The sequence below is a fragment of the Acomys minous genome (assembly GCF_964271855.1).
Source record: "Acomys minous genome assembly, chromosome: 7".
Taxonomy (NCBI): Eukaryota; Metazoa; Chordata; class Mammalia; order Rodentia; family Muridae; genus Acomys; species Acomys minous.
Genome location: NC_140488.1, coordinates 12,369,062 through 12,394,485, shown reverse-complemented (window position 1 = coordinate 12,394,485; position 25,424 = coordinate 12,369,062).

Here is a 25,424-nt window from a genome sequence, read left to right as displayed (position 1 = left end):
TTTGCTTTTTAAGTTTTGTTTTTCTGTGACAGGGATTCTCTGTGGAACAACCTTAGCTCTCTTGGAACTTGTTTTGTAGTCCAGTCTGGCCTGGAACTCACAGAAATCCACTTGCCTCTGTCACCTGAGTGCTGTGATTAAAGTGACGACCACCAGGCTCTCTCTCTCTCTCTCTCTCTCTCTCTCTCTCTCTCTCTCTCTCTCTCTCTCTCTCTCTCTCTCTCTGTGTGTGTGTGTGTGTGTGTGTGTGTGTGTGTGTGTGTGTGTGTCCCACTGAACTTAGTTTAAACATTCTTGCTTGCATGGGCATATGTGGGTGGTTCCTTAATGGAGGATGGGCAACTTTTCAGTTGTTCCATTAATAGAAAAAGTAATGCCTTTTTGCTAGCCACTGTTTTTTTTTACTTCTTTTTTCTCCCTTATTAATTTATTCTTGTTACATCTCAATGGTTATCCCATCCCTTGTAGCCTCCCATTCTTCCCTCCTTCCCATTTTCCCCTTATTCCCCTCCCCTATGACTGTTCCTGAGGGGGATTACCTCCCCCTGTATATGTTCATAGGGTATCAAGTCTCTTCTTGGTAACCTGCTGTCCTTCCTCTGAGTGCCACCAGGTCTCCCCCTCCAGGGGACATGGTCAAAGGTGAGGCACCAGAGTATGTGAAAAAGTAATATCCCACTCTCCACTCTACTGTGGAGAGTGTTCTGTCCATTGGCTAGATCTGGGTAGGGGTTTAAAGTTTTACCGCCTGTATTGTCCTTGGCTGGTGCCTTAGTTTGAGCGGGACCCCTGGGCCCAAATCTGCCTATCATAATGTACTACTTGTAGGCTTCTAGGACCCTCTGGATCCTTCTACTTTGCCATTCTCCCATGATTCTCTCATCTAGAGTCCCACTAGAATGTCCTCCCCTCTGTCTCAGTTTCCTGGTAAGTGAAGGCTTTTGTGGGACATGCCCCTTGGGCTAATATGCAGATATAAGTGAGTATATACCATTTGAGTCTTTCTGCTTCTGGGTTAACTCACTCATTATGATCATTTCTAGCTCAATCCATTTATCCACAAATTTCGGGAATTCCTTGTTTTTAATAGCTGAATAGTATTCCATAGTGTATATGTACCACAGTTTCTTTATCCATTCTTCTATTGAGGGACACTTAGGCTGTTTCCATGTTCTGGCTATTATGAATAAGGCTTCTATGAACATGGTTGAGCTAATTTTCTTGTTGTGTGCTGGAGCATCTTCTGGGTATATTCCAAGGAGTAGAATAGCTGGGTCTTGAGGAAGCCTTATTCCCATTTTTCTGAGATTTGCTAGCCACTGTTAACTGTCAATATACTATCAGGGGGGATGGGACCTTGTTACCTCTTCTGTCTTCCATGATGAAATGTTGATAGGCTCAATCTTGTACAGGACTTATGCAAGTAAACAAATGTGTATATTTTCTGGTTCATATCCAAAAATGCAGCTATCTTCTAAGTAACTACATTGCCACCACCACAGCCATCTTTTACAACCTCTACCTCTTACATCTTCTGAGATGTTTCCTAAGCCTTCAGGAGAGGGCTTGTACAGATAGCTCACCAAGAAATATGGGCTATTTCCATTTCTCTTGTTTACCAACCAGAACTTCTTGATAATAGCCTATTGCTGAAAACAAGACATACTTTTGTAATAAGAAATTGATAAATCAAGCTAAAACTGAGCTAAAGCTGGCTAGAAATGGATAACTTTCATAGAATATGAAGTTCTTATACAAGCTTCTGGTGGAGAAAAATCATTAATTATCTTAGCTAACTAGGAAACCTCTGTTCTACAATAACAACTGGCCTGGCAAGATGCTTAATGGTGAAATAGGGGCTTTGGATTTTTACAGGAATCATCTAACTTTGGATTACTGAAAATAGTCACAAATTAGCATAATCTAGGGTTTTTATAAGGAATAGAATGATAGAATGGAGAAATAATGCATGAGAAAATTTCTATTTCATGTATGCATTTCTAAGAATCATTTCATTGGTAAAATTTGTTATTCTCTTCTCAACCCTCTTTACAAACAAATGAGAATAATGAGAATGCTATCCTGCATTATTTTATTTTACTACATCCCTCATTCTTTGTGAATGATGTCTTTGTGCTGTGAATAGCGATATTTGATCTTATTTGCAGTTTTAATTATGATCATCAGAACCTTAGGACGTCAACTATTCTACTCTAAGGATATGGTAAAATTTACAACATTTTAAGAATCAGAAAGAATCAAATTCAAACTTTCTTTGGCATTCAGTAGATGGGGAAACTTTCATTTGTAAAATACAGTCTAAATTCAATAACTTTTTGATTATTGAACTGATTACTATGTGACATGCACAATATAGTGCTGGTGGCAATGTAGTTACTTAGAAGGTTTTACCTTTTTTCACTCTTATTTGCATTTTCTATTTACTTTGCTAATTTATTTGCACTGGAATTCAAAGAAGGTGATAAATCTTAGTCTTCAGTATCTTCAATATGCATCATATTTTGGAGTACTTACTTTTTTTTTTACTTTTTATCATTCACTTTGCATTTTAACATCAAAGTTGTATCAAAGGCCCAAAAAATATAATTCTGATTACCATGATATTTAAAGACATTTTTATTTTTTATTTTTAATCTATTTTATTAATTTATTCACATTACATCTCAATTGTTATCCCATCTCTTGTATCCTCCCATTCCTCCCTCCCTCTCATTTTCTGCTTACTCTCCTCCTCTATGACTGTGACAGAGGGGGACCTCTTCTCCCTTTATATGCTCATAGGGTATCAAGTCTCTTCTTGGTAGCCTGCTATCCTTCCTCTGAATGCCACCAGGCCTCCCTATCAAGGGGACGTGGTCAGATATGGGGCACCAGAGTTAGTGTGAAAGTCAGTCCCCACTCTCCACTCAAATGAAGAATGTCCTGTCCATTGGCTAGATCTGGCTAGGGGTTCGAAGTTTACTGCCTATATTGTCCTTGGATGGTGCCATAGTTTGAGCGGGACCCTTGGGCCCATATCTGCCAGTCATAATGTTCTTCTTGTAGGTTTCTCGGACCCTCTGGACCCTTCTATTTCTCCATTCTCCCATGGTTCTCTCACGTACAGTCTAGGGTGTCCTCCCCTCTGTCCCACTTTCCTGGTAATTGAAGATTTTCATGGGACATAGCCCTTGGGTTAGTGTCCAGATATAAGTGAGTATATACCATTTGACTTTTTCTGCTTCTGTGTTAACTCACTCATTAAGATCATTTCTAGCCGGGTGTTGTGGCCCATGCCTTTAATCCCAGCACTCGGGAGGCAGAGGCAGGCGGATCGCTGTGAGTTTGAGGCCAGCCTGGTCTACAAAGTGAGTCCAGGATGGCCAAAGCTACACAGAGAAACCCTGTCTCAAAAAAAAACAAAACAAAACAAAAAAAGAGATCATTTCTAGTTCAATCCATTTGTCCACAAACTTTGGGAATTCCTTGTTTTTAATAGCTGAGTAGTATTCCATAGTGTAAATGTACCACAGTTTCTTTATCTATTCTTCTACTGAGGGACACTTAGGCTCTTTCCATGTTCTGGCTATTGTGAATAAGGCTGCTATGAACATGGTTGAGCAAATTTTCTTGTTGTGTGCTGGAGCATCTTCTGGGTATATTCCAAGGAGTGGAATAGCTGGGTCTTGAGGAAGCCCTATTCCCAGTTTTTTGAGATAGCACCAGATAGATTTCCAAAGTGGCTGTACTAGTTTGCATTCACACAAACAATGAAGGAGTGTTCCTCTCTCCCCACATCCTTGCCAGTGTGTGGTGTCACTTGAATTTTTGATCTTAGCCACTCTGATGGGTGTAAGATGAAATCTCAGAGTTGTTTTGATTTCCATTTCCCTGATGACTAAGGCAGTCAAGCATTTCTTTAAGTGTTTCTCAGCCATTCGATATTCCTCTGTTGAGAATTCTCTGTTTAGTTCTGAGCCCCGTATCTCAACTGGGTTATTTGGTTTGGTGGTGTTTAAGTTCTTGAGTTCTTTATATATTTTGGATATTAGACCTTTGTCAGATGGTAGGGTTGGTGAAGATCTTTTCTCAGTCTGTAGGCTGTCGCTTTGTTCTCTTGACAGTGTCTCCTGCCTTACAGAAGCTTCTCAGCCTCATGAGGTCCCATTTCTTAATTGTTGACCTTAAGGCCTGGGCTGTTGGTGTTCTGTTCAGGAAGTTGTTAAAGACATTTTTAAATCAAGGCTCAATAATCAGGAAAACTGGAAAACTCATAATGGTACAGAGAAGAATAAGCAAATGAAACAAAGTCATCATTTATTAAAATCAAAATACATATGGATCATTGAATCTTAAGTATTAGTGTCTACTAAAATATTATAAACATAATTTTAAAATATTAACACAAATGGTGATCTTTGGAGATTAATATTATATCAGAAAAAAACCCAAACAGTAGGAATTTCAGTGATTATGTAGACTTGTAAAATAAATTCTTGCTGGTTCTCTGCAAGAAAATCAGCTTCTAGAAATGTTAGCATAGTGTTTCAGTTGTGGTGCATTCAGGAGAATGGAAGCCTTGTACAAATAACTTTTCCTCCTGAAAGCCCCAGTTTCTATGTCGACACAGTTTGAATATTGGATTAAATTTCTTGCAAGAAGACATTCAATTTTGACATTCTATCACTGACTCTAGATATTGAAATAAATATTTTATTACATTATCCTGTGACTTAAGTCAAATCAGTGGATGATTTATTTTTAATACCAAAAATCAATCAGTAGTAGAAAATACTAAATAAAATAGAAAAAACAAACCAAAAAGAAAATAGTCATTGGTGTCCAGAAGAGATTCATGGAGTCAGCTGTGTTTCTTTCTACAATGGCTTTATCAATGGCAAGATTTAGGCATCCTATTGCTCTTAGTCTGACATCTTCAACTGAATGCTCTACCTCATTTTAACACAGTTCCTTACTCCCCCATCAGGATGTTGTTTGCCACTGAGGCCAGCTTCAGTGTACAATTTCAACTTCTAGCTTCTATAAATTTTAAGACTCAGATGTAAAGTGACTTAATGCCCTAAAATATTCTACGTAAGTGATTTCAAATCCAAAAGCAAACATATTTATTTTTAAAATAAATATAAAACTTAAATATATTTTATATTGAATAATTCTTTTAAATGGGTGCATTATACAGGAAGGAAATTAATTGCCTGGGGATCTACAGTTGTCTAACATAGGACTAAAGATCAAATGGAATACAATGGCATACATAGGGACAAAAACTTTAATAAAGTTCATCATGCTTCCTTGTTATACTTACAAGATGGATAACATGGTTTATAAACAGCTTGCCTGGATGATTAAGTAGTAAGAAATTACAAGTTCACCTATCTGGGTCTTTCATTTGCTCAGGTTGTACTAGATATGCCTTCAATAGTTATGAATGTGTCAGAGTCCAATGTTGATCTCATGACATTCACAAAACTGTAAGTGGTATAAACATTCCAACACTTCTTCACCATCCCCTCAATCTCTCTTCCATCATTATTTCTACACTTCTTCTAAGCAGGAAAAATATCTTCCTCATCTTATACAGCATTTCTTGTTGAATAAAAATGATAAGAATACTGCCTTATTCTCAAACACTGTATATATTAATAAATTATTTCTTTAGACACTCCTGTTACACACATACCTGACTAATAGCAATATGTTAATTGACAATAAAGATGCAAATGTAAGAGCTGGATTTTCAAGGTGATATAAGCAGTAACATATGGATTTTTATCAAAGCATTTATTCCCATGTAGTTGCTATGCACAGAGCAAACATGTTTTATATCAAACCTAGCAATTTCTTCTACTAAACTTACAATTCTTTCAGGATGTTCACTAGTCCTGGTTATTTCATAGGTTAGCTATATGATTTGTAGAGATGTAAGCCACTATCTATGGAGTATTCAAATTGAATTAATTATTTTAATTAATTATGCTAACAAAGTTTTGTGGAGTATAAATGTAATGTTTAGTAAGTGAAGTCAATAAACATTGTGGTTATAGCCTCATCCATCCTCTCCTCCGAGTTCCACCCTCATCTCCTCCCAGTCCCACCATGTCTTCCTCTCCCTGATCCCTCCTTCCACAATTCCTCAGAAAAATAAAACGAGCCCCCCTTCCCATACATCCTAGGTCATCAAGTCATATCAGGACTGCTCTTATCCTCTTCTTCTGTGACCTGGCTAAGCAGTCCCACTAGAGGAAAGCAATAAAAAAGCAGCAAGAGAGTCCATGTCAGAGACAGCCCTTTGCTTCCTTTACTAGAAGACCAACATGAAGCCTGAGCTGCCCATTGGCTAAATCTTTGTTGGGGGGCCTAGGTCCAGTCCATGTATAGTCCTTGGTTGGTGCCTCAGTCTCAGCAGACCACTTTATGCCCTGGTTCATTGGATCTTTTGATTCTTTTGTCAAGATCCTGTCATATCCAGATGCTTTCCTCCTTCCCTCCACTTTTCCACTAGATTCCCTATGCATTGCCCAATGTTTGGCTGTTTCAAAGTGCTTCTGGGTGGAGCCTCTCAGAGGACAACTATGTTAGGCTTCTGTCTGCAAGCATAGCAGAGTATTGTCAATAGTGTCAAGGGTTGGTTCTCTCCCTTGAAAAAGGTCTTAGGTTGAGCCAAGCATTGATTGGATATTCCCTCAATTTCTGATCTAGCTACTCTATCTTTATCCCTGCACGTCTTGTGGCATGTTTTGTGAGTGGGCTGGTGTTCCCGTCCCTCTACTAGGAGACTTGTCTAGTTAGAGGGTGTCATCTTTAGTTAGTCTCTATGGTCCCTGCTACTAGGAGTCTTTGCTAGAGTCCCTCTCATATCCCCCCAGTAGCCTACACTGACTTAGGTCTCCAGCTTATTTGTTTTTGTTTTTTTTAACCCAGGAGGAAGTTGGATGGTTTTTTGTTTTTGCTTTGTTTTGTTTTGTTTTTATTTAAGATGTCCTCCACACTTTGTAAAACAAATAAAAGGCAAGGTGGGTAATTAACTGATCATAGGAGAGTAATAGCCAAATATTAATTTTTTGGGTCTTCAGCCAAAAATGCTTTTTACATCTCATTCTAATGTGATGACTCAACAAATTCTGACTTGTGCAACCAAATCAATTTTGTATGCAAGAACTTATGCTATTGCTGCCATGATTACTTTAGAAGTTGAAGAGGGTAGAATCTTCAAATCTATTAGCCTGGCAATGCAAGTTTTCACATGTGAATACTGAATGCTGAAGTGGTGAAACTCTTCTCCTTAAACAAAAATCAGTGCTAGTGAATGTTGTAGAAAACAAATCATGAGGTAATCGAACACTATTCTAACTAGTAGTCATTATTTCTTATACAAAGTATGTGATGTAGGTTATATATAGAGAGGTCATCATAAAAAAATATGCATGCAAATCTGCATTATCTATGTATTATAGATCACGGACTAAATGACAGATTCAATTTCCCTTTCATAAGAAAAATTTTGTTGTTATAGTCCATCTATATTCCATAGTAAATGAGATTTATTATACAAATATACTATTGCAGTGTTTGCCATCATGAACAATTTCAAAAGTGTTTTGTGTCATACACACACACACACACACACACACACACACATGTCCCCACACACACTCACACACATATATACATGTTGTCATACTAAATTTTTTGCTATTGTGGCTACATATGTGCTGGGTGTATATATATGCCAACATGCTAATTTGTACATACATTTGTATACATGAAGATGTATTTTGATTATTAATTAAATCATTAACAGTCTCCCCACCTCAGTGGACCTGCTTTATCTGTATTACAATCTTACAAGCCTTACAGTTAGGAACACTGAAATGTAGCAGGGAAGTAATTACTAGCCTCTAAATGAAGATCCAAATGGATATCCTGACTCCCATCTGGAAGAGAAATCTCAGAAGGACATATTGGACACAGTGAAATGCTACTTGGATTAATAAAGTCCATCATTTCTTTCTGGCTTTGGTAATTACATTAAATATAGACGCCAAGTAGGTGAAGCATTTTCATTTGTTATTCTCTACTGCCCCCTGGAGTCAAAACTCACATAACACTCAGATTTTTCCTAAATAATTTGACAAAAATTATTCTATGGTAATATATGTATATTATATTATTATATATAAAGCATTATATATATATATATATATATTACCCTTTGGTCGGAAATGCACATAGATAACACACATACATACATACTTTATATGTACTATATAGACTAAACAGATCAGAATTAATGAAAATGGAAAAACAACCTAAACTCAAGTGTAAACACAATTTTAAAATACCTTATTAAATAGCTTCTTAAATTGTGCACAAACTTTTCTACTTGTGTTTGTACTAATGGAAAATAATTAATGTGTCCTTTATCTTATAAGAAAATAACAAATACTAAAGTGGACTATCATAATAATATAAAAGACAAGGAATGTTGCTAATATCACTTATGAATAAACAGCATCCTTTATAGTCTGTAAGAGGTTAAAAAAGAAAGAAAGAAAAATACAGTGTGTGAGAAATTAGATAGCTTTCAAGAGGACATGACATGTATTTCATGTAGAATGTTAGACTTTTTTTTTGAAATGGAAGCAATTGCTAACCTGGGAATATGAAGAAAATAAGAAACGATAGAACAATAACAAAACAAGAAATAAGAGAAACACTTCTGCTTAATGAGAAACTCAAACATGTAAACAATGTCATAAGTTCAACCATCTAACTAGGAATTGACTCATGAAATAAGCTTACAGTGTATTTACTTTCGTCCCTTCTATGTTTTCATTTTGATATCAGATGGGTAAGCTTTTACTAATATACTGACATACTATTTCATGTAAAACTTTTGCCAATATAAGATCATGATTTTTTTTTGAGACAGGGATTCTCTGTGTAGCCTTTGTTGTTCTAGAACTTGCTCTGTAGACCAGGCTGGCCTTGAATTTACAGAGTTACAGCTTGCCTCTACCTCCCAAATGCTGGGATTAAAGGCATGTACCACCACCACCCAGCAAGATCATGATTTTCACATGTGTGCTATCTCTAGCCACTTTTACAAATATAAAGCATATAAGAGAGGCTTTGTGGTTATATTTTCTGAACTTTAGCTGTAAAATTGTTTCAATTAATTAATTTAATCATTTATTTGTTTATTTACTTATTTACATTTTGTAGTTGTGGCAAGCAGCCCTAGTTTGTCTGGAACTCACTATGAAGACCAAACTGGTCTTTATTTCAGTGGTATCCCTGTCTCTGTCTCCTAGGTGCTGAGATTAAATGCATGCACCACCATACTTTGATTATTTAATAAACAATAACTTAAATTGAGTATTTTAAAGTACACAAGCAGACAAACTATTGCACTAATCAAGGACAATACAAGTAGAAAAATCAAACCCCTACTCTGATCTAGCCAATGGTCAGGACCTTCTCCACAGTTATGTGGAGAGCGGCAACAGGCTCTGACATGAACTCTATGCCCCATATTTGACTACCTTCTCTGGATGGGGAGGCCTGAGGGCACTCAAAGAAAGAATGAGCAGGCTACCAAGAGGAGGTCCCATCAGTCATAGACATAGGGGAGGGGAATAGGGTGAAAGCGGGAGGGAGTGAGGAACAAGAGAATACAAGTGATCAGATAACGATTGTGTTGTAATCTGAGTAAATTAATAAAATAAAAAAGTACACAAGCAGAAAAGTTGTTATATCTATTCAAAGTATAGTGAGGGACTATGGTTGTGGCTCAGTGGTATAACATGTGTTTAACATGAATGAAGCCCTGGTCACAATTTCCATTAAAAGAAAAAAAATAGATCCTAAGAGCCAGAATGGATAAATGACACAATGAAACAGGGTCTTCCTGACACAACAGGTTTGAGGCACATATGTACTTACAGAGAATTTGCTACCATGCACAGGTTCAAGATATACAAGGTCACAATGCTAAGAGGGGAAAGTGAACACAAATCACATCCCTAATCAAAAGGCTATATGCATTTGGTACCTGACTGCAAAGGAAAAATTAGTCTTCTCCAATGGAGTATTGCTATGTATATTGACCACTTTTAAGGGTAGATGCCAAGCCCAGCAATAGATGGCTAACACTTAATGAACTCAGTGGTATTTTTGTAGACATTTTTGTCTCATATTGTTTTGTTTGGCATTTTTTTGTCTTACTGGTTTTGCTTATATATTATGATTTATGTGTGTGTTTCTTGTACTTTTTTTAAATTGTGGTTTGTTTGATTTTTGTGTGTGTGTTTGTTTGCCTGTTTGTTAGTTTTTCAAATAAGAAAACAAAGGCTTGGAATTTGGTGAGCAAGGAGGTGATGAAGATCTGGGAGAAGTTGGGGGAGAGGAGACGAGAATATATCGGAAGAAAAAATATTTATAAAAGAACTCCTTTTTTATACAAAAAATTATATTTTCAATTAAGAACATATTTGAAATATTAAAAATAAAGAAGTCTAATATATTATAGAAACACAATGAAAGCAAAAGAATAGAAGGAAGAATGTTGTAATAGTATTTTATTTAAGAAAAAAGAGTGGTGGCACAATCAGTTATCCCAGCACTAGGGAAGCAGCAAGTGCTCTAAGTCCTGAGCCATCTTCCCAACTCCACGGATCATTTCTTACAATTACTTTAATGATAAATAATTAATTAATTTTTAAAACTTACAATAGGACTAGTAAATTTGAAAATATATATACTGTATAGGCTAGAGTCAAGTCCTAAATGTATCATATAGAGACATGAATATACACTAAACTATCTCACATTATATAGTAACATTGTTTTCAATACCATGACATTAGAAAATAACAAAATTTATTAACAACTCCTAAAATAAATCTGCATAATAAACTGGCCCTAAGTTTAATGGCTTTAAACAAATATCATATAACTTCATTCATATAATCACATGATGCTAATGATCTCAGCTTTTGAGAGTGGTCTTAGTTTCAAGGCCAAAAATTAGTTCAGATAAACTACACACTGTCAATTATCTTGGACAAATGCGCACATCTTGGAAACTTTCCCTTCAAAATATGATAGAAAGTTAAGAAGGCAATGCTGTAATACAGAAAACTTTTCAAATGTCATCTTATTCCATGCCTGAAAAGAATATTTTGATAAAGAAAACTGATGACAGCACCTAGCATAGTTGTGCAGAGATTGAAACATAACTATTCTGCCTGTATAAGGAAAAGATGAAAAGATACATAGAAAAGAGTTTACATTTAGGAAAGAGTGTAAAGTAAAGAACAGCAATGCATTATACAGCAGGCTGCTCATAGTATATGTCATATTCTACCTGTTCATGGGAATGCTCCATAGATAATAATTAGAAAACAGAAGCTCTATATATTATCAAGGCTGTATACATAGCAAGTTTTTACCTTAAGAGTAGAAAATAAATTATAAAACTATGTAAAATATTCTATGTATTATTTGAGGATAGGTAGATATGTAGATACATGCTGTATAACTATGGATAACTTTTAAAAACAGTAATTAATAATAATGCATTATATATATATATATATATATATATATATATATATATAGAGAGAGAGAGAGAGAGAGAGAGAGAGAGAGAATTAGAGATGAAGATAATAGATGAGAAGAAAATGTTAAGTATTTGATCTTATAATAATTTCACTTCTTTCAAAATGCTTGATTCAAAAGTTTCTTATACTACATTGGTTACTATAGTTTAAACATAAGCTTTTCAGAAGAACATACAGCTGACAAGGAAGAATATGAAATACATCCAGACAATACAAGGATCAAGCAAAATTGTTTAGATGTGTTGAAATTATTTAGTGACTTTTCAAGGACTTCCTTTTCTAAGACTGATAAAATTAGTGATAGTTACTAATTTTAGAAATAAAGTCAAATTATGACCTGAGAAATTCTTTGTTCCCTGCTTTAAAACCACTTTGAATCCATGTGAGAAAATCAGGCATACATAGTCATAAATCCGAATAATAATAGACTATATTTTAAATGACAATTATTTCTTCACACTCTCTGTATCTTTGCCTACATACCATTTTTCTCTAAGGAACAAAGTATGGAGGAGGGGGACAAATTAATCACCCTGACATTTCTTATTTTAATAGTTCTAAACATAGTCTAACCTTTTTTCATTTCTGTCAGACCATCCTGATCATCATTGAGAATTTTATTATCAAAATAGAATTCTTGAGATACAGTTCCATTCATTATCATTGAAGAATTACTTTTAAAATAGATTTACCATAGAACTACCACATTCTTTAGTACCTTCATCTCTTAAGCTTCATCTTTTCTACAACGTATCAACAACCCTTTACTTCTATGGCCTCACAAAAAAAAAATTGGACCAGATCTGTGGCATGAAACAAAAGTGAATCATTCTGTTCTACACAATTCTTACAAACCCAACCTGTTTATTCAGCTTCTGTAGTGGATGTAAACATTTTTTTTTATCCCAAGTGTTGTGAGAGAACACGTGATGTTTATCCACTAGAAGAGGAGACGCCTCTTGTGGGGGCTTGGTCCTTACTAGCTGAAAAACATCTTAGTAAGGATGCTGAGAGGAAACTCAGAGCCCAAAACAAGAGGCTGGGCCTTTTGGTCTTGGTACTGTTTCCTATTGTTCAGCTGTTCATCTCTCGACTTTGATATGCTCCTAGAGAGAACCACTCCAGAGAACTCTTTGAGGTTCCAGGTTTCTGCTGATGCTCTGGGTTCCAGCTACTGCAGTTGCAATTCTCTTTGCTGAATTGCTGGTTTTTTGTTTAACAAGTCTTCTAAAATCCTGCCAACTGTGCCAATGGAATTGCTCCCAAGAACTGAATCTAAGAAGGTCCTGTTTCCATTTACCTCTTTTCTCTCCTATCTAGGATAGGTGGATTGGAAGGGAGGTATAAGCATTAAAGAACTTCAAATAAAGTAGTTTTAAAGTGTTCAAAGCCTAAAAGCTTCTTTGAGGCTATCGTTCCCTCTCATTTTCATCCTGGGTTCTCTCACTGTAGAATGCCTGGTTCCCATGGTTTATAACAAGTACTCCCTCACTTAACCCTTTTACCTCTATACATTATAATATTGTATTATATTTACCTCTATACATTATAATTACCTCTATACAGTATAATATACACTATACATTACCATGGCAGTCTTTTAATTTTGGTTGGTTCTATGCCATGCATCATTGATTTTGAATACAGGTAACTCACTATAGCCAAAATAATTTAATATAAATGTACATATTTAATATAATATATAATATATATTGCTAGTAAACTGATAAGCACTGTCTGTGAGTGCTACATATGACTTATTATCCTGTTCTTGACGTCTACAACTCGCATAACCCTATTTAAAGTTCACACTTATTTTTGAGTTGTTGACTTTGCTTTCTAAATCATCAATATGTATTAAGTGGTCAAGGTGCCAAATATTAGTAACTATGAGAGTTAAGCAGTATACAGGTCATCTATATCAACCTGCTTACTGAATTAAGGCTCAAAAATCATAAGAAAAGAGAGTAGAAAGAATTTAAGATCCAGCAGATGAAGAGGAATTCTGTGTGACATCTGGCCATAACATGGCTCTTATGCTTATGAAGTCACAGCACCTATGACTGTATAGAAGACTTGTATAAGATCAATCTAGTCAAAATTTTAGCACAAATGGATCAGAAATTCATGAAGTCTCTCCCCAAGGAGCTATTCATACTTGATGGTGGCCTACTTGGCTTATTCAAAGATATGGTTCCAATGGATGACCCAACATATGTGTATATGGGGATCACTAACTGGGCTCATAAAGTTATTCATAATAATAAAAAAGAGGCCACGTGATGAGGATAGAGTTAGGGTGAGGACATCAGGAGGATTGGGGAAAGGTAGTATTAGATGAATATGATAAAAATATATTGCATGTTCACACTTGAACTTCAAAGAATATATAAGGATGCAAAAGCTTACAAATGCATGTAAGTCTGGTTATAAACATATGTACATAATTTACATGAAATATTACCATATGGTCTGATAATGTTCCCCACAAGTGCCATAGACCATCTAACACAAATACACACACACACACACACACACACACACACACACACACACACACACACACAATGCCATGTATTTCTATGTCTTATTAGTTTGTTTCTCAACAAACAAATGAACTGCAAAGTGGGTAAATATGATTAAATCTGGTATTCAATAATAGGAAACAAATTCTGTCCTTCACATTCTTTAGTAAAAACAATCTGTCATTTATTAACAGTAAAACTTTAATTTTCAAATATCTTAATATTTTTAAATTTACTGTAATTTATTCAGATTATTCTGATTGTTATCCCCTTGCTTGTATCTTCCTGTTTCCACTCTCCCTCCATCTTCTGCCCTATGACCCTTCCCTAGACCTCTGACAGAAGGGGAACTCCTCCCCCACCATATGACCACAGCCTATCAGATTTCATCCTGATAGCCTGCTTCTCCTTCCTCTGTGTGCTGCCAGGCCTCCCCACCAAGGAGAAGTGATCAAACCAGGGCCACCAGAGTTCATGTCAGAGACAGTCTTGGCTCCCCCCTTAACCATAGAGAGTGAGCTATTCATTCACTAGATATGAACATGGGGTCTGTGTTCATTGCATGCATCGTCCTTGGTTGGTTGCAACAGTTTGTACAGGCCACTCTGGGTCCAGATCCACTGGTCTTGATGGTCTCCTTGTCGGGTCTCTGAAACCTCTGGGTGCTTCCATTCCCCAGTTCTTCCATAGCACTCTCAGCACTCTCCCCAAAATCTTGCTTGGAGTCCCAGTATTTGTCCCATTCCACCACTGGGTGGAGTCTCTCAGAGGGCATCTATGTTGAGTTAATATCCACTTATATATGAGTGTCTTTTTGGATCTTGGTTACCTCACCCAAGATGATCATTTCTACTTCTATTCACTTGCCAGCAAATTTCAAGATTTCTTTGTTTTTAATAGCTGAGTAGTATTCCACTGTGTACATGTAACACAATTTCTTTATCTATTCTTTGGTTGAGGGACATCTAGGTTGTTTCCATGTTCTGGATATTACAAATAAAGCTGTTATTAACATAATTGAGCAAAGGTCCTTGTTGTATGGTGAAGCTTCTTTTGGGTATACACCCAGGAGTGGTATAGCTGGGTCTTAAGGTAGCACTATTATCAGTTTTCAGAGAAAGCACCAGATTGATTTCCAAAGTGGTTGTACAAATTTGAACTCCCACCACTAATAGAGAAGTGTTCCCCTTTGCCCACGTCCTTGCCAACATATGATGTCACTTGAATTTTTGATCTTAGTCATTCTGGTAGGTGTAAGATGGAATCTCAGAGTTGTTTTTTATTTTCATTTCCCTGCTATCTAAGGATGTTCAGCATTTTTAAGTGTTTCTCAGCCATTTGATGTTCTTCTGTTGAAACTTATCTGTTTAGCTGAAAAGCTTAAGTAAGGCTGAGCCTTTCTAACTTCTAAATTTATTCAAAATCTAGACAGTAATCAGATGTGATCTATAGGGCAAACCCCATTTCCCAGTGATTACCTACTCTCCAAAACATACTGTTCTTTGTCCCCATAATAACAAATAACCAAATTTAACACATTCAACTCTCATTTAACTTTATCTCTCAGTTGCAGTAAAAGGTAATCTTTCCACCAATAATTTTGTCAAGTAAGCCTACTATGAACCCCTGCCTAGGTACCTCTCCTCTTCATTCATTGTTATGGCTAAAATGTTCTGTTTATTTTAAGTAAAAATATGGTTGCCTTTTTAAATAAAATTCAAGCTATAAAGGACCAGTAATTTTGATATTTGAATTAAAATATATCTGAAAATGAAAAATGCTTGGCACATTCATGGTATATGATGAGCACATTTTCTGAATGAAAAAAGGAATAAAGGAAACCTCATCTAACAAGGCACAGTTGGCATTTCTGTTTCTTATGGCATCAGTATACACAACTTTTATGTCTCTGAAAATAATACACTGGCAATGGTCATGCATCATCAGCAGGAAATGACATATTAGGACTTCACTGATGGTACTCTACTGAGGAAACATCCTTGGAAACCCCTTAGATTTTACTGTCACAAAGCCCTTGGAGATCCCTTCCTACTTGGCAAGGACCTGTGGTGAATTTTGGTGGACTCTATGCTTATTACCTAGATTGCATGTGCTGCAAGGTTTCTTTGCTTTCTTTTTGCTGTTTATACTCATAGCAATAAACTCACTTTGTCAGTCACAGGCTGATCCAAGACCATGCAGACTGAATGCCCTGGGGATGATTCTATGTTTTTTTCTATACTCTTTCAAGGGGTAAATCTCTCTTTTCCTCTCTATATGTATTGATCTTCTAGGTGTGACCATTAATTTTGGTTGTTTGGGGGACATATAATCATGCTCCCTAGAGAAACAGTTGCAGTCACAATGAGTAAGCTTGTGGCGGTTGTGGAGAGCAATGAGTCCTGCTCGTATATGGAAGGTATGTCTAATCAACAGATTTTAAAAGGGTGAAGTTCTGACTCATCAACAGAGACTTAAAAAATGTGGGGGTTAAAGTGCCTGATAGACACTTAAAAATTGGTTTTTGAAAGATGGTATCAGAAATTAATAGATTCATTTCAGGAAAGGTTGCTTGGTACAATAGGCATGTTTTTGTCTACAATTTAAAAGGTACTGTGACCAAAGGGCTTCTCTGCCAAGGGGTGGCCCTACAGGAACACAAAGGAAGGGAATGCAGGCTCTCCAGATGAGACCTGGTAGGCTGTCTTCATAGGTGTGGGAGGAGGGCCCCACCTGTCAGAGGTCTAGGGAAGGAGAATAAGGTGGAAAAGGGAGGGAGGGTGATAACAGGTAGATAAGAGTGAAGGGATTACAATCAGGATAGGACATGAATAAATTATAATTTAAAAATGAAGAATGAATAAAACTATTCTATAAATCTGAAAAAAAAATTACTGTGATGTGGGGATGATATTTGATGAGTGGACTTACATCCATACATGGTTAACCTGTCTGTCATCTTGCGTAATTATGTAACCACATTAGCTACCAGTTAGATATATGCTCATTTCCACAGGACATGCCTGGCTAGACATTAATTTTGGCTTACTGAAATTGTGCTTTGAGTGCAAAACATCGTTGGTGGGAAAGAGAAAAGGAATCTATTGGAAACTTTTGTAATGAGAGGGCTTATGTAGTGCTTATATTATGATTTCTTTAAATAAAATAACCAATAATGAGACTGCTCAGGCTAGCAGGACTGTGATTGTCTAAATAAAGATGGCTCGCACTGTTTGTGGACACTTGCTTGAAAGTCAACAGGAAGTCAGTGTCTTCACTTTATGCCAACTCCCCTTCCCCATCTCAGGACCTGAACCCTTGAAGCCAAGGCTGGTCTATGGCAATATACTGCATTTTTTATGGCTTTCTTTCATTATTATTACATGACCTTAATAATTAAACAGGTGCTTAACTATACTTACCTCTGAATCTTTATCACCCAGCACATCTTCCCAGAATAGATTTAAAATTACACTTAAGCTAAGTTTTACTTCATAAGAAAAAAATCTTTAAAATTTTAATGAGAGTTGATGATATAAATCAATATTTATGACTATGTATAATTAACCATTGAAAGTCAGCAAAACTAGCCCTTAAAAACATCTTGATATTTTGAGTTGATGATATGGAAAATGAGAATATATCATAGGAAAGTATTTAACATTCAATAAAATACCAGTTGAGGTACTTTCTTTCACCTAAAGTGGGATATTAACACATGTTTCAAGTACTGAAGTTAATCTTAGGTATCCAGAGATTTCACACACTTCCAAAGAACAAATAAAGTTTAATTTATAAAATAATAATATGAATCTAGATGTACATTTAAATGATACCACTATTCTATAAAGCATAAAAGAATTATTTTATTTTTCATATGTTTTTATTATTTTAGTTAGCTTTTCCTCTTAGAGACTTTTTATATTATTATTATATTTCTTTTTTAACGTATACATTTATATTATTACACATAATCAAGCTGCATACTGAAGGAAGAGCCACAAAACAATAATTATATAACTATTCTATTTATAGTGATTTGGCTATTCATATTTGGCAAACTTGAAATAAACACTTTTTCTATATTGTTGAGTTTAAAACTCAGTGGACAAGACATTCTCCACAGTTATGTGGAGAGCACAGACTGACTCTGACATGAACTGTGGTGCCCCATATTTTATCAGTTCCTCTTGATGGGGAGGCCTGGAGGTACTCAGAGAGAGAATAAGCAGGCTACCAAGATGAGACTTGACAGCCTATGACCATATAGTGAGGGAGGAGGTCCCCCTTTGTCATAGACCTAGGGGAGAAGAATAAAACAAATTAAATATGCAAATAAATTTAAATCATATTCAAATTAATCTAAAATTAAATGAGGTACTGTAAATTGATCTAGAATATTATTTACAATTGGTCAATATTTGTTGGAACATAGAAAAATATCATTTGCCTCGCCTCAGAAATTGTCATGAATTCACATAATAATTATACAAAAATATGTATTATGTTAATTCATACACATAAGAATGCATAAGACATTAGTTAGAATATTATCCTTTATACATATCTAAAAACCACATTTAGTAAAATAGAAATAAAATTAAAAATACCGTATCTATCATTTCTCTATCAACTTAAAACATGTATCTAGACCTAAAAACATCTTAATCCCTAACCAACTAATCTTAATTGTAAGACTAAACTATCTGGTCTTCAACCTCATCAGAGACATGAGAAAGAATAAAACTTAATTACCTGAGTGAACAGGAAGTGCAGGTTAGCAGCTTCCAAATGAAAAAGAATTACAGTTTTCTGCCTGAACAGTCACTCAAAATTCTCTATAACGTTGGAGCATCATCTTCAGCCTTGTTACCCAATATCTCTGACAGACATATTTGTGAGGCAGGAACTATTGAGGACTTGCTTACCCTGTCTTGGCAGAGTTTGGCCATCGACTCTGCCTGCATCCAAGCTTGCCCAATTTTAGGCAGAATTCCATCTGTGGCAGAAATGAGGACATTTTGACCAGTGGCTTGTTTGCCACATTTGAAGCCATCTCCATAAGAAGGTTCTTGAATGATCATCATCTTCTTTAAGGTAGGCTGAGTGTTGTCAGGCATTAACCTGTCTGTCAACCAATGTTCAGAATAATAAAACAGCACTAAATGCCATATTCTGTAGGTCTCTGAGGCTTTTGAAGACCTCATCTAATTATTTTATCTTATCTTTCTATAGAATCAAATAAAATCCTGTTAGACCTATGATATATATTCTTGTGATAAAAATAGACTAGTAATTGACATTACCATGATATGCACAACTAACAATTAGCTTGTATTAGTTAATTATCCTAAACAGCCTGCAATACCACTTTCAAGGTATTGGAAGTAAATATTTTATTGTAATTGAGTTGGATGGGTACAATACCTTCTATTAGGGTGTGTGTGAAAAATAACCTTGAATTTGAATTCTATACCAATGTATCAAAATTTAATGGCTCTACAAACTTTTAATACAATATCTCTACTATTTGATTCAATCATTTGTATAAAATGAGTAGCTACGTTTTTAAATTTTGTTCAGGAGAATCTACATGGCTCACTTCTAAATATCAATTTTGCTGACCTTAAGTACTTAGGAATGTTTGGTCATTCTGCATGCGTTCTCAGTGATTCTTAATTAGTAAATCATCCTTTGCAAACCACTTGTCAAAATTCTTCTCAGATGCCATTTTATGTTATCATGTTGAATTTCAGAAAAAAAAAACTAGAAGCAAACTGTTTTATGTTAAGACTGCCTATTTATTTGCCTATTATGCAAGGATTTAAAATTTATTACTGCAAAGTAAGGTAAATCATAGAACAAGTAAAGCAAAATTAAGGGAATATGTGGTGACCTATCTAGAATCTAGATTTCTGGAAATGAAGAGAATACCTGGCACAGCTAGCTACTTAACTTGCTAAATGGTCAAACTCTTAGTTTAAGTGAGAGATCCTGCCTTACTCCATAAGATAGAACAAGATTCAGTATCAACTACTAGCCTTCATAGACAAACATGCACATAAAGCCTCAAGAGCACATACACACACACACACACACACACACACACACACACACACAGGGTCAAACCATACTCACATACACAGGAAAAGAATGATTACAAACAAGTACCTGATCTTTTGGGGGGAACATTTGTCTAAGACATTCATTTTTTAGACTAAGTAATTTATAGAGTCCATAAAAAGTATAAAATAAATCCCCATCACTGCTGTCTAACCAAATGCTCACAACAAGGCTTAGCATAGTAAATGCCCTGTTAGTGGAAAAGAAAGGAAAGAAGAGAGAAGAGAGATTAATACTTGAGACAGCTCTGCATGAGGTGTTTTTTAAAAGATTTTGTACACCAGCAAGAAGTATAAGAAGTCTCTAAGTGCTGGTAGGGGCTATAAATGACAGGATTGTGTCATTTATTTCAATGAGAAGGAAAAGGATGTAGCTTAATGTAGAGTACAAGCAATTGCTTAGTTTTTCCACTGTCCAAGGTTACTGAAGTAACTTGTCTAGCTGAAATGTACCTCATCTTGAAAACAATTTCTTACAGAAAACCTTTGCAGTCCTTCTGAATAAGCTGACTCCAAATATGCACAGTTGTGTCTAAATCCCAGGCTAAATTCCAACACATACAACTCAGAAGTGCTATGCAAAAGGCACAAATCACAAACTTTAATATAGCAAAAAATATGCATATCTATTCCAGGAAATAGAATTAATGGAATGCCAGGGGCTTAATATAGTTTAAGATAAAATAAAAACTGTAGTGTACTGCCTTTTATTTGTGTATAAACTCTTCATGAAAGCCAGTGGGAGGTAGTAAATTTAATAAAAGAAAGTAGTTAAATATAATATAAAAATAAATATGTAATGAAGATTAACCATGAGCATTTGCCTTGTATGGACAAGGTATAGATTTTTATTTCCAGTACATTAAAAAATGGTTGATAAAAATATATATTTACTTTATATTTGAAATAACATGTAAAAAAATCCATGTAGCTAATTATATGAATCTCTCTGTGTGTGAGGATCCCAAAAATATTCTTTGGTGAAGTTGTAGTATCAACAGAGTGTTGCAAAACCAATTATCAACATGTAGAATAATGAAACCAGATGCCTATCTCCCACCATGTATTAAAACCTATTCCAAATGAACCAAAAGCTTTACTGTAAATCCTTGAAGTCTGCAACTATGAGAGAGAGAGAGAGAGAGAGAGAGAGAGAGAGAGAGAGAGAGAGAGAGAGAGAGAGGGAGGGAGGGAGAGAGAGGGAGAGAAAGAGAGAGAGAGGGAGAGAGAGAGCCTTCAGCCAGGCATAGTGGTGCACTCCTTTGCCTTTAATCCCAGCACTAGGGAGATAGAGGAAGGCAGGTCTCTGAGAGTTCAAGGACAGCTTGAACTACAGTGTCAGGGACAGCCAGAGATATGTTACACAGAGAAACTCTGTCTCAGAAACAAAACAAACAAAAAACAAAGCAAACGCACACACAAACACACAAACAACAAATCCAAAAACAAAAACAAAAAGCCTCAATTTGTAGGTATAGTAAATGACTTACTGAGCAAGAGTCTAAAAGCAAAAGAAAAGAAATGAGGCCAACAATTCAGAAATAAGATCACATTAAATTAAAATTCTTACGAAAAGCCAATGAGGCGTCAACCATATATAATTAAGGAATGCTGAGAACAGGAGAAATAGTCTCCCTCAAGGAGGAACACGCTGAATTGCTATATCTATCTATAGATATATAAACATATGTATATATTTGTAATAACATTAATAGATAGATAGATATATAAACATATGTATATATTTGTAATAATGTTAATAAAAAGGAAGTCATGAATTTTAAAGAAAGAAAAGAGGTATGTAGAAGGATTTAGAGGGGAAAGAGGAAGGACGAAATTATGTAAACATAAGCTCAAAAAAGTTTTAACACAATTGTGTGGAGAGTAGACTGACTCTGACATGAACTCTAGTGCCCCATATTTGTCCACTTCCCCTTGGTGGGGAGGCCTGGTATCACTCAGAGAAAGAATATGAAGGCTACCAAGATGAGACTTGATAGGCTGTGACCATATGGTGGGGAAGGAGGTCTCCTTCTGTCACAGACCTAGGGGAGGGGAATAGGATGAAATAGGGAGGGAGGAAGGAATGGGAGGAGACAAGCAAGGTGATAAAAATTTAGATGTAATCCAAATAGATTAATTTTAAAAAAGAAAGGGAAATCATTCTCAAATAATTTCATTGAGTAACTACCATGTTTGTATTTATGCTACTTCAGTTGCTTTAGTGTGCAGCAGTCTACGAAAGTAAAGCAAAGTTTCATATGCATGAATTTTGTTGAGCAAGCCATCAAAGGGATGTTAAATACATTTTCATATGTGTGGATGACAAGAACACATGCAGAATTTGGAGCTTGCCATGTAAAGGTGTGGTTCTCAAGTATGCCACCTAGAATTTGAGATGCAAGTATCTAGACACCACTTAAGACCTACATGGGTAATGTGGAAACAGTAGATGGCACTTTGTGTTTTAGCAAGCCTCCTGGGTGATCCTAATAATGCTAAAAAGTGAGAAATGCAGTCTAGAGAGGAGGAAGCTAAAATCTGTAACATGAGCATTTTCAGAAACAATTCCCAGGTTCTGGTGAACTTGCAGGAACCAGCCTTCTCTTTTGCTTAGACTATGTCAAAGAGCATAGACTGCATGAAATGAGCCTTATCAACAGGAGCGGTGGACACCACAGAAGAAGAGAAAGGGGTTCCAGTATACATAAGAACCCACCTATCTGCAGAGACCAAAGACCCACTCCAGGTAGGTCTCCACAGCTGTAGGCTGCTATTTGGTGGACCCAAATAGGTGAGTAGGTGGATAGGTAGGTAGAATTAAAGACCTTTAAAAGTCACCTCTAAATAACTCCATTGGTTTTATACCCCTCCCTGCAAACAGGGTGGCAGACTGAACTCTTGCTGATGTCAGAGGACGAAGAATCTAAATGTGAAAGAGTCAATCCAGGAAGGAGAGGTTTATCTTGGGCTCAAAGATCTCCCATCATGCTAGCCATGTTAACACACAGGGATTTGGGGTTTTGATTCTTTCTGTATGGTTCTTCCTGATGTGAGACCAGAAAGGTACAATATGTTTCCGGCATCTTGAGGTGGAACACTTCTTCATACCTCATGCCTAAGGAACAGGCTACCCTACGTATTAATGTGTTCTCAGACTCACAAGGCTGCTTTCTCAATATTATTTCTTGAAGTATTTTCTCTCCCGGCAATTCTATTACTATTTTGATTCTTTGTAGCAGTCTTTGCTGTTTGTCAACCTTCAGTTAAGTACTCTGTAAGCTAAATTACAGGATTTAAGAATGAAGTTTTCTCAATATTTCCCCCATTTTCTGTGATAACTTCTCAGACTTGTAATAAAGTATAAAATTGATTTTGAGATCTTGATGTTAAATAAATTCCAAGATTCCAAATGCCCCCCAAAAGTAAACAGAAAGTGTATGTCTTTCATTTTATTAATAGCAAAGTAGTAGCAAATATTTTATGTTATTGTGTGAGAACTTCTACAATAAAATGCAGATGATATATTATCTTATGGGAAAGAAATATTTTAACAAAAGTTGTAATTTTGGCAAAAGATATTGGTACCTTTGTGTAGCCTGTGAACCACACTTGCACATGTTTTAGTTCAAAGATATAAAGCAAGGATATCCATGTTAATCTAAATTCCATTTTCTTTACAAAATAGTAATATATTTTCACTAATTAATAGTTATTAGAAGTGTGTCTAATTAGTCTCAAAATTTATCTTAAATGGTATTTTGTACAGTTTTTAAAAGTGTTTTTCTTAGAGAACTAATATAAATATGGAAATCTGATTGTATACGCCTGTTCTTTTAGAAGTCTCAACAAACTGCATGAAATGAATGCATTGTTATGACCTTTACATATTCTTTTTTAATTTTACCTGATAGTTTTGAGTAACTTCATACATGAGTACTAAAATTACACCATTACTATTTCTCTCATTCACTTTTCTCCCTCCATAACTCTTCCCATGTCTTCTCAAGTTTATGACCCTCTTTTTTCTAGTTTTCCTTTTTCTTTTGTAAAAGAACTTGAATGACTTTCTTCCCCAGTTACCCTAGTATCTAGTTTTATTCATATTTCCTCCTACGTCTGTTTTGTGAAGGACTTTAGGATAATCCTTTTGTAAAAAGTCTCTAGATTTTGTTCTTAGTATCGAAAAACAATTATATATTTAATTCCCCCAACTGAAAATCCACCAGTGGACATACACTTAATAAGGAATATCACCCACAAAATATTCACTACTAATAGCTCATCAGTAAGGGATGGGGTTTGGAGATCATCTACCACTGCTATGCTGGGATTGTGGCTGGCTTGGTCTCATGTAAGTCTTGTGCAGGTAACCAGTGCTTCCTTGCGATCATGATTGTATTTGTTTTAAGCAGGAGATCATAGACTATCATTGCAACCTTTCAAGTGGCCCAAAGTACAAGGTATCCCCCACAAAGTAAGACTTTCTCCCTTTCATCTAGAATTTATCATGACTTTCTATTTTTAATTTAATCCTTCTTGGGAAATAGGATGACAGTAAGGACAAAAAAAAACCAAAACAAACAAAAACAAAACAAAACAACAACAAAAAACCCTGTGATGCATATGTTACTAGAATACCTAGAGAAGAAAGAGGTTTTTTATTTATTTTATTTATTTACTCACTTTACATCCTGATTACAGGCGCCCTTCCCAGTCTCTCTCTCACACATTCCTCCCCCAATTCTACCCTCCCCTTCTTCTCAGAGGAGGAGGTCTACCATAGGTACAAACCCATCCAAGCACTTTAAGTCCTACAGAACTAGGCACATCCTTTCCCACTAAAAGGAAAGGTAGCCCAGTTAGGAGACCAGGATCCTAAGGCAGGCCTCAGAGTCAGATAGGGCCCCTGCTCCAGTTACTGGGAGAGGGCTAGAGAGATAGCTGAGTACTTAAGAGTGCTTTCTGCTTCTCCACATGATGCAAGTTCGATTTCCAGCACCCACATGGCAGCTTACAACTTTATGTAACTTCAAGATCTGACACCATCACATTGACTTACATGCAGGCAAAATATCAATGTACATAAAATAAAAATAAACAATTAATTTTAAAAAGTATATGGATGTTTT